Below are 12,007 nucleotides of genomic sequence, written 5' to 3' on the forward strand. Positions count from 1 at the left end.
CAGCAAGGTAACCCCATTGTTTCTTTCCAATAAATCTAGGCCAGGTAATATGTCAATAACTCATGATGAATCTGTTTGGTTCCCCTCCTAATTTATGTTATGACGCGGTGGTCAAGACACTCTCCACTATCAATAATACAAGCCTGCCAAAATCGCCATCTGAATCTGTTCAGTATCCTCTGTCTCGAATGGAATGGAAAAAATGTATGTTTGTGAACCAATTAATGGCTGAAGGAATGATGGAAATGGTGGATGAATCAGAGGTGCAGAGTCGTGCGACACAACAACTGATCAATGTTTTCAGAGATAGTGTAGCAAAGCAGCAAGAACTTCCCCCCATGCTTATGGGCGTCATCCGTGGTGAGGTTGCAAATTGTGACATTGTAGATCGTTAGGTTCTGTTCATTTATTTTCACTAGCATCAATCTTTGACTGCCCAGTGGATGTAATTTCCTGTAATATATGCTGGATGTGCAATGTTTTTCCCTGTATGTCGTACCTTTGCTTGATCGGTTTTGGTCATGTGCATAATTGCTCGTCGTAATGGGCTCAAATTATCTAATTTGGCCTAAAGACATGTACGAACTTTAGTGGGCCCATTAAGTTAATGGGCCATTACCAGGCCGAAAGTTAATGGTCGGCCCTCTTAACTCCCGGGTCGTTAACAGGCTGACATCAAAGCAGGCAACAGGTGGGCCCAATTGATTTCACGAGCCATTAACAGGCCGTTACTAAGTTCGGGCTACATATGGCCCAACTATACTATGTGGGCCTTTAGCAGGCCGAAAGAGATAGCGGGCTTGTACTGGACCATGAAGAGCATGGGCCGCTAAGAGGCCGAAAGTCGGGTCGTATTGTAAATGGCCCAACTGTGTTGTGGGCCTTTAGCAGGCCGAAAGAGAAACCGGGTTGGTATTGGACCATGAAGGGCATGGGCCATTAAAAGGCCAAAACTCAGGTCCGACTACAAATGGCCCAACTCATTTATGGTCCGTTAACAGGCTGAAAGTCAGACAGGGCCGGGAATTGGCCCAACACTTAAATGGGTCGCTAAAAGGCCAAAACTCAGGTCTGACTACAAATGGCCCAACAGATCTATGGGCCGTCACCAGGCTGAAAGACACACCGGGCCGGAAATTGGCCCAACACTTAAATGGGTCGCTAAAAGGCCGAAACTCGGGTCCGACTACAAATGGCCCAACTGATTTATAGGCCGTCAACAGGCTGAAAAACACACCAGGCCAGAAATTAGCCCAATATTTAAATGGGTTGCTAAAAGGCCTAAAGATGTGCATCATGAAAATTGGCCCATCCATTGAATGGGCCGTTAACAGGCCGAAATCTCATCGGGTTGATATTGAGCCCAAATATATAGTGGGCTATTAACGGGCTCGAACTGACGATGGGCTGCAATGGTGTCAAATCTTTAACGGGTCGTTGACGGGCCGAATTGGCACATCTCATATGAGCCGTGGGCTTAAATGGACCTGACACAAGTAGGCCTTATATGGGCCAGCCTGCTATTTTTTACTGGGTCGGCCTTTTTCACCGGAATGGGCCACTGTTGGGCCATGCCATGTGTCGACCTATCATAGGCGCCTCATGTCCAATGAGTGGATGACATCTATCCCAACAGTGAGGCAACACGTGTTTCCTCTGGCCAATGATGATTTTACATGTGGAAAATCCCCATTGGTCCGGGCTATTAACAGGTTATTGTCGCGACCGGTTTTCCAATAAAAATATTTATTGAAAAGCCAATCTTTTAAGTCCAGTATGAGAGAAATCCTCCACACTGGCAGACAAATTCTTGATACAATAAGCCAGTAGCATAAAATATATTACAGGGTCGAACTACGGTTGCTCAACCAAATTATTACAAGCACGCCAATAATCATACATAATGGCGGACAGAACACAGTGGTGTGGAGACATACTACTGACTCAAGGATAGGCTAGTGGTGGAAAAACACAGCGGGGAGAGAAATACAAGACTCTACGTCTGTCATCTCATCGAGCGTCGAGGAGAGGCTCGATGAATTTATTTGGTAGCGGAAGCGGATATAAAACAGTGGCCAAATCCAGGGTCGCACAAGACTGACTGGGACTCCTCTAAGTGTCGGGCTCGCTATCGAACTCTTCATCCATGAGATCGCCTTCGTCAGCATCTGGCCAAATCAACAAGCCAGTGAGTACTTTGAAAGTACTCGCAAGACAGTTCGGACGTAAGATATAACAAATGCATGCATGGATGCAACATGATTAATTCCTTAATGCACAATAAATAAAACTGGCATAACGGGTAAGTAAAAAGGGAAAACGGCGATAGTCCGCCTGAAATTCCACAGAACATAAATAAGGACCGATCGGGTGTCTGAAGCGACGCCTCGAAAGGTGAACAAATAAAAATAAGGAAAATGATGCCACAGTCGGGCATCTTAGCGACACCACATAAAGGGCTTTAAAAGAAATGCCACAGTCGGACGTCTGAGCGAGATCGCAGAAAGGGCTTTAAAAGAAATGCCACAGTCGGACGTCTGAGCGACATCACATAAAGGGCTTTAAAAGAAATGCCACAGTCGGACGTCTGAGCGACATCACAGAAAGGGCTTAAAAAAGAAATGCCACAGTCGGACGTCTGAGCGACATCGCAAAAAGGGCTTTAAAAGAAATACCACAGTCGGACATCTGAGCGACATCGCAGAAAGGGCTTTAAAAGAAATACCACAGTCGGACGTCTGAGCGACATCGCAGAAAGGGCTTAAAAAAGAAATGCCACAGTCGGACGTCTGAGCGACATCACATAAAGGGCTTTTATTCACAAGTAAATAATACTCATAATAAACATTCAATTCATGAATACAAACAGGTTAGTCCATCCACATGAGTGATCATTTAACCGGATTTAGCACTCATGCGATTCACCGGAGTCTCTGTCATCAAAGCTGACAATTGATTAGGATAAGAAGGAACGAAACTTGACATGGAAGAGATGATTTGGAGGAATATATGACTCTGCAGAGTTTGTACAAAATTTTTCCCACAGTCAACGGATTTCCGTAGTCACGAAGGACTAGTTCCGTTTACGGTATTTCAGAAGATAACACAGCTAACCGGTACACACCCATCCTACCTCTCGATGCTAGGAATCACCCTAGTCATCGTCCAAGAAAAACTTTTGAGACGGGGAGATCACAATCTCGAATAGCATGGGATCAAATTTATATACGCGCGCTCTAAGGGGTGCCCCCCTCTCGGTCCCAACCGGAAACACCCATGCCCCCTGACCGGATGACTGGCTTTAATCCAGGGCCATGGAACCATCATCACGGCCTCTCCTCTTTGGTGTGTACCATGAAAGCGGTTTGGAACTTACTAAACCATATTCCTTGCGGAAAACATGTGGTAGTACAAGGAAGGAAATGATAGGTACTGGACCGATATGGTTTGACACTGAAGTCACATAGTCTGGCGTAAGACTGGCATGCTACAACACTGCCGTCGTACCCATCCTCATGCCAACACATGGCCATTCATATTCACATTCATCCACGTATGGATCATCGAACTCACTTACCTCATTATCACATAAAATAACGTTCATCGGTATACTCACCGGCATGCCATGAAACTAACTAAATGCAAAACATGCCAAGACACTCATCATATCAAAAGTTCAAACATGCTTGCCTGGTTCAGAGTAGTCGGAGCCTAGCTCGGTGAAGTTCGCGGCTCCGTCACCTCCTTCGGTATCTACGTTTAAAGAAGATATATGTGCTAACGTAAATACCAAGGAGAGCACAGAAGGTAAACCAAATATTTTTCAAATAAATCTGATAAAAAACTAGACAAAATTTTAAAGAGAACAGAAAAAGAATCAATCAAAAATACTTTTCTGATTAAAAGTTATAACGGTTTTTGTCCAGGGACTTATCTGTAATGAAACAGAAGATTTCCAGGGGCTAGTTTATAAAAGCAGAAAATGCTTCGGTAGCGATTACGCCAGCCCGAAGAGAAAACGTATTTGGCAGAAGGCGTTTTCAGATAACGCTTCGTTTAGAAAGGACAGAGAGGCTGACAGCGGGTCCCACTTGTCATGTTTAAATTTTCAAATGGGAGGGGCGAGGCTTGTCGGCGCCCGAGAGCTGCTGTGGTCGCCGGCGGCGATCCACGGCGAGGCATGGGGATCAGAGGTTACCAATGTGCTCACCGTGTCCTTCCGCAACGGTGGGTGGTGGTGTTGGTCGCCGGTGAGCAGCACGTCGACGGCGGTCTCAACTCCGGCGGACGGTGGTTCGGGCGTGGATGGAGCTCGTCGGAGAGGGCTGCAAAGATTAAATTGAGGTGGGGGTTAGACTACTGGGTGCAAGAGAGGGCTATGGACGAGGTTTGGGCGCCGGAGGTGGCCTCACCGAAGTGAATCGAGCTGGAGGCCGAGGCGGGGCGAGGCGGCCGGAGCTGGGGGAGGAGACCTCCTCGAGGTCCCCCTAGTGGCCTGGCAGGGTGTTGGTGAGTAGTGGAGGTGCTGCGTGCACGAGAGTGAGCTCGGGACCCCTTTATATAGGCGGTCCGAGGCGGTTGCCGTGAACGAGGATCACCGGCGAGCGATTACGGTGGCGCAGTGCTCGGTCGGGGTGGTTAGGGGGTCGAGCATCATCACGGAGGTCCAACGGGTCCGTTTTGGTGTTGAACTGGCCGGGGTTTGGGTGTTAAGGGCGAGCTCGACGGAACGGTGATGGTGCGGGCCCGTCGGCGGCGGAGAGCGCGTTCCGTGCTTGCCGGCCACGGTGGCTGTGCTACGGGCGTGCGCTGGCGTGCATGAGGCCACGCGGAGAGCCAGGGAGCGATGGGCGGCGCGGAACGGTGTTCTGCCGTGGTGTGCCTCCTGTCGGCCGCCACGGGAGGTCCCGACGCTGCAGAAGACGCCGGCGAGGGCGAGCCAGCGCGCTACCGACGCCAGGAAGGCTCCACGCACGCGTGTGCAGCTTCGGACAAGAGGAAGAGGCGGCGAGGAACGTGCCAAGGGCACTGTGGCCGCGTGACTGAAACTGTCGGACTGAAGATGACACTGAAAACTGAATTTTCTGAACTATGAGCAGTAACAGTGCCCACCAGGTGTTCGACCGAATGAAATTGGCCTCTGGTGATTTTTCCTTGAGCTGAGTTTTGGTGGAGTGGCTTGTCCTTGCTCAAATAGGCTGCCTGAATTTTGGTGGAATTTTTGGAGGAGTGTAGATATGAATTTCACCAAATTTGGCAAATCTGGTCCAAACTTGCAGAGACTGAATTTTGAAAAATTTGAAAAGAGGAGGAGTGGATCAAGATGGTTCTGGGTTGTGGGTTCAAAGGACAATCCAGGAGAATTGGTTTGAGGTCAAAACTCAAATGCAATAGGGCACTTGCTTTGAAAATCTCTCAGGCTCCAAATAATTTTCAGAATTGAATTGAGGGAAAAATAATTGGAATAAAAATCCAAAACCAGCTTGGATTAGTTGGGACAGAGAATTTAGGTTGATCACAAGTTGTAGGGGAGGTTTTGGAGGGGTTTTACCACATGGGCAAGAATGCCAAGTCATGGTGGTTCCAAGATATGAAAATCCCAAATTTCATGGAGTTTCTTTTTTAAAAGAAAAAGATTAAACTCCCAAAAATAATTTTGAGAGAGAACCAACAGAGAAGAAGTTTCAAAAGGTCAAACACCAAAGTTTGAAGCCAGAATAAAAACCTTGCCAAAGAAAAGAAAGTTTCTTAAGAGGAAGGTTTTCTGGAAAATTTTAAATGGCCTCTTTTCAAAAACCACAAAGTTTTTGCTGAAAACCAAAGTAAAAATTTTGGAGTGTCACAACACCTACCCCCTTAGGAAAAATCTCGTCCCCGAGATTTCAGCTAATCCTTAAATAAGTGTGGATGCTCTGTGCGAAGAAAATCCTCGCTTTCCCAGGTTGCTTCACTGTCGGTGTGATTGCTCCACTGGACTTTGAAAAACTTGATGGTTTTCTGTCGGGTCCTCCTTTCAGACTGCTCTAATATTCTTATGGGACGTTCTCGATAAGTGAGGTCTGGCTGTATGTCAATGTTCTCATGAGATACTTGTTTCTCTGGGTTGCTTACGCACTTCCTTAATTGAGAGACGTGGAACACGTCGTGAATGTCGGACAAGTCTTCGGGTAAGTCTAGCTGGTAGGCTACAGTGCCTCTTCGTGCCACTATGCAAAATGGTCCAATGAATCTTGGTGCTAATTTTCCTTTAATCTTAAACCGTTGCAATCCTCTCATCGGGGATACTCTCAAGTATACGAATTCACCGGGTTCGAAGCTGACCCTACGATGTTTCTGATCATAATAACTTTTCTGTCGACTTTGAGCGGTCTTAAGTCGGTCCCTGATTAGCTTGACGTTTTCCTCGGCTTCTCTGAGCATATCTGGTCCGAAGATGCGGCTGTCTCCGGTCTCTGACCAATTTAACGGGGTATGACATCTCCTTCCGTATAGGGCTTCGAAAGGAGCCATTTGCAGGCTGGCCTGGTAACTGTTGTTGTATGCGAACTCGGCATATGGCAGGCTGTCCTCCCAACTGGTTCCATAGGTGAGGACACATGCTCTCAGCATGTCTTCTAAAACTTGGTTTACGCGTTCTGTTTGTCCATCAGTCTGAGGATGGTATGCGGTACTGAAGGCTAGTTGGGTTCCCAGAGCCTGTTGTAATTGCTCCCAAAATCTTGAGACGAACTGAGTGCCTCTGTCGGAAATTATAGTCTTCGGGACACCGTGCAGACAGACTATGCGGGAAAGATAAATCCTGGCAAGCCTCTGAGTGGTGTAGGTTGTCTTTACTGGAATAAAGTGTGCTACTTTGGTCAACCTGTCAGTGATGGCCCATATGGCATCATTCCCGTGTCGTGACCGAGGTAATCCGACAATAAAATCCATCCCTATTTCATCCCATTTCCACTCAGGTATTTTGTTAGGTTGCAGTAGTCCGGCTGGTCTCTGATGTTCAGCTTTTATGCGTTGACACGAGTCGCAGCATGCAATGAAAGCGGCTATGTCCCTCTTCATACCGTGCCACCAAAATCTTTCCTGAATATCCTTATACATTTTGGTTCCTCCAGGGTGGATCGAATATGGAGTGGTGTGTGCTTCAGTTAAAACTTGCTGTTTAAGGTCTTCTATGTTTGGCACGCATAGCCTTTCTCCGTACCATAATATTCCTTCATTGTCTATGACGAATTCCGAGGCCTTGCCCATACTCAACTTCCTTTTAATTCCTTCAATGCTGGGGTGACCGGACTGAGCCTCTTTAATTTTCTCCACAAGGTGTGGTTGTATTTCCAAGTTTGATATGGTGCCTTCTGCTACCATTATCAAGTTGAGCTTGACAAATTCTTGATGGAATTCGGGCCTCAAGCTGTGCAGATAGTTCCCATCGGAGCTGGGGTTCCGACTCAGGGCATCGGCCACTACGTTTGCTTTCCCTGGATGGTAATGGATACCAACATCATAATCCTTTACCAATTCTAACCAGCGGCGTTGCCGTAAATTTAGTTCTGGCTGCGTAAAAATGTATTTGAGGCTTTTGTGATCCGTATATATCTCACATCGATTCCCATGTAGAAAATGCCTCCATTCCTTGAGTGCATGAATAACTGCTGCCATTTCTAAATCATGAGTGGGATAATTTTCCTCGTGTTTGCGAAGTTGCCTTGAAGCGTAGGCGACAACCTTGCCTTCTTGCATCAACACGCATCCGAGACCCTTTCTGGATGCGTCACAAAATACTTCAAAATTCTTGTGTATATCGGGTACAATTAATACTGGTGCTGTTGTTAACTTCCGCTTTAGCTCTTGGAAGCTTTTCTCGCAGGCTTCTGTCCATTCAAACTTCTTATCTTTCTTGAGTAACTGTGTCATAGGCTTGGATATGGTGGAAAATCCTTCAATAAATCTGCGGTAATACCCTGCCATTCCCAAGAAACTTCGTATGTCTGTTACGCTGGCTGGTGACTTCCAGTCAAGTATGGCCTTGACTTTCTCTGGGTCCACTGCTATACCGTCTTGAGTCAGCACGTGGCCTAGAAAACCTACTTGTCTTAGCCAAAATTCGCACTTGCTGAACTTGGCATACAATTGGTCTTTCCTTAGCTCTCCTAGTACAATCCTGAGATGTTCTGCGTGCTCTTCTGGTGTTTTGGAGTATACCAGAATATCATCGATGAATACTACGACGAATTTGTCCATAAACTTCATAAATAGTTTGTTCATGAGGTGAACAAAATATGCCGGGGCGTTAGTTAATCCAAATGGCATCACTGTGAACTCGTACAGTCCATATCTGGAGGTGAAGGCTGTTTTGGGGATATCTTCCATTCGTACCTTCAATTGATGGTATCCTGACCTTAAGTCAATCTTTGAGAATACCTTGGCCTGAGCAAGTTGATCAAACAAATCATTTATCCTTGACATCGGGTATTTGTTTTTGACTGTGACCATGTTAAGTGCTCGATAGTCGATACACAATCTCAGCGTTCCATCCTTCTTCTTGGCAAATAAAATTGGTGATCCCCAAGGTGAGGAGCTGGCCCGAATGTACCCTTTATCCAGTAATTCCTTTATCTACTTCTTCAATTCGATCAACTCGGATGGTGCCATTCTGTATGGTTTCTTGTATATGGGGGTGGTTCCTGGTGCTAGCTCAATGCGGAATTCTATTTCTCGATCTGGTGGCATGCCTGGCAGCTCTTCAGGGAATACATCTGGAAATTCACACACTACTGGAACCTTGTTTAGCTCAGAAACGTCCACCTTATTTAATCTCGGTTGCCGGGGTCTTTTTCCTTCCTTGGCTGATACTCTTATTGTCTTCCCTTGGTGGTGTGTGAGAATCACGGTCCTGTTGAAACAGTCTATAAAACCTTTATTGGTGGTTAGCCAATCCATCCCTAGGATGACATCCAGTCCTTTATTTTCCAATACAATAAGATTTGCGTAAAACTCCAATCCTTCAAACTCAATGACCACATTCTGACAGTAATTCTGAGAAACTTGCTGAATCCCGGGGGACTTGATTATTATGGATTTCTCCAAAGGAAGCATCGAAAAATTATTTTGCAAAGCAAAACTTTTCGAGATGAAAGAGTGAGAAGCTCCAGAATCAAACAAAACCATTGCAGGTATTGTGTTGACAGGAAACGTACCGAGTACGATATCTGAAGCATTTTGTGCCTCCTCTTTGGTTACGTGGTTCAGATGACCCTTCCTGTGGTTATTGTTGGGATTGAAATTGTTTCGTTTGGGCGCTGAATTATTGCTGTCGTTGTTCGGCTTTGGGGTTGAATTCCTTGGCTTGGGGCACTGTTTGGCATAGTGCCCTTCTTCTCCACAAGCGTAACAAGTAACGCCGGGGCGATAGGTGAATTCCTTGTCCCTTGCATGAAAATTCTTGATTGGGCGTGAGACATTGGATGAGAATTTGGGTGTCCCACCCTTTTTAAAATCTATCTTGCTTCGGTGATTGCGAGTGTGGTTAGTCTGGTCCCTTTTTCGCTTGCGGATATCTTCCAGACTGCGTCTCTCATTTTCCAGAGTAATGGCCTTGTCCACCAGCGTTTTAAAATCAGGAAAAGTGTGCACGACCAGTTGGCATTTAAGTGCGGGCGCCAGACCGTCAAGGAATTTCTCCATCTTCTTGATTTCAGTCATACGCTCCTCATTGGCGTAGTGGGATAATAGGGTAAATTGACTGTTGTAATCTGACACTATCATGTTCCTTTGTTTGAGGTCATCAAATTCTCTCTTCTTGATTTTCATAATACTCTTAGGAATATGTGCACCACGGAAACCTTCCTTGAAATCATCCCAGGTTATGTCATTTTCGTTGGGATGCATGTGCAGAAAATTCTCCCACCACGATGCGGCTGCTCCTGTGAGATAGTGTGGAGCATATAGTACTTTCTCGAGATCTGAACACTTTGCAATAATTAATTTCCTCTCCATATCTCGAAGCCAGTCCTCGGCTTCAAGAGGCTTGTCAGTGTGAGAAAATGTTTGAGGACGTGTCTTCTGTAGCTCAGATAACTTGGAATGTTGCTGATACTGTCCATGGTGATTTCCCATGTTGATGACTTGGTTCATTATTTCACGATGTTGTTGCTGACTCTGTTCATAAAGGCGGCACATTTGTGAAAGTGCCGATTCATTTCCCGGTTGGCTTGACTGTCCCTGAGTGAACTCGTTGCTGGGTTGTGCATCATAATTTTCCTCTGATGGAATTGGCATGGAGCGAGTCCAAGGACGAGACATTTTTCACTCTGGGGATATATTTTCTAAAACCCATAAGAAAAGCGGAAAGAGTCGCAAAAACAAATCCATAAAATGCATAAAGCTGGCAAATAGAATTAAATAACTCAGCTTACTTAAGAAAAATAAAACGACTTGCGCACGGAGAAGGACTGCTCATTACACATCTTACACGCGGGCGGTAATTATACAGTACATCACTCAGGATATGCGTACCTAATCCTGACATGTTATTAAGGCTAGTGCACTTCTCCCGATCCTACATGATGCGAAAACAGGCTACTTCTCCCAGCCTATGCACATATCTTACAAAGCGGTACAACACACGGCAGCTAAGCGTACTCAGGCAGAAATGTTGACGACCTCCCTTGCCCTGCCGAGGGCGAGGCGTAGCGAGGTTGGGGACTCGACCTCCTCCTCGCTAATGGGCTCCATACGTGTAGAGTTGCGCAGAGCGGGCGGAGCGGTCGCCAGGGGCGGAGCAACACGTACAGGAGTGGGCGCGAAGGTTGGTGTAGTGCGCGCTGGAGTGGGTGCAATGACTTGGTTAAATTCTTCGGTAGAAGGCAGGCGACGAGTAGGCGTAAAAGATGCTGATGACGAGACAAAAGTCGGTGGCGGAGCGATGGGTAGGAGCTCCCTCCTGTGGGCAGCACATCCATGGACTGAGTCCATGCGGGTAGCTACGAAGTCGTCCACTAGGTTGTCGAAGGCTGCCTCCAGGGCCCGGAGATACTCAATGAGCATCTCAAAAGCCTCGTCTCGTTCTCCTCTGGGGCAGGAGTATGCGTAGTGACAGGTGTAAGGCACATGGCACGGAAGATAACGGTAACGACGAGTCTTCATCACGGGAAGGACATCCCTGAGACAAGCTATCGCCTCGCGGGCTGCCATCTGCATAGCATGCCTCTCCGTAGGCGTGGCTCTTCCCACGAACCGGAAGCGGCGTAACTCACCACGCCCTCCCCTGAACTGCACCGCGGCCTGGTGCATGGTCAGACTGTCATTGACTCGGTGCTGGTAGAGTGTGAAGACTGGGCGCACGGATGGCCCCATCGCGACCTGAACGATGGAAGAAAGAAGCTTGACGAACCCATCGGGTACGTTGGCGAAGGTCTGAGACTCGCAGCTGACGTCGGCCATCTACAAAAGTAGGCAAAATTCTGCAGGGTCAGATCATAAATTTATGCTGACTGACAGAAAATGACTACCATTGCAAAAATATAAATTAGCTCTATCAGGCTAATAACCAATTAGCGATCGCACCTAGTGGCTTCCTACAGTCAGCCCGGCTCTGGTACCAAGCTTGTCACGACCGGTTTTCCAATAAAAATATTTATTGAAAAGCCAATCTTTTAAGTCCAGTATGAGAGAAATCCTCCACACTGGCAGACAAATTCTTGATACAATAAGCCAGTAGCATAAAATATATTACAGGGTCGAACTACGGTTGCTCAACCAAATTATTACAAGCACGCCAATAATCATACATAATGGCGGACAGAACACAGTGGTGTGGAGACATACTACTGACTCAAGGATAGGCTGGTGGTGGAAAAACACAGCGGGGAGAGAAATACAAGACTCTACGTCTGTCATCTCATCGAGCGTCGAGGAGAGGCTCGATGAATTTATTTGGTAGCGGAAGCGGATATAAAACAGTGGCCAAATCCAGGGTCGCACAAGACTGACTGGGACTCCTCTAAGTGTC

Source organism: Triticum dicoccoides, chromosome 6A (assembly GCF_002162155.2).
Source record: "Triticum dicoccoides isolate Atlit2015 ecotype Zavitan chromosome 6A, WEW_v2.0, whole genome shotgun sequence".
In the NCBI taxonomy this organism is placed as follows: Eukaryota; Viridiplantae; Streptophyta; class Magnoliopsida; order Poales; family Poaceae; genus Triticum; species Triticum dicoccoides.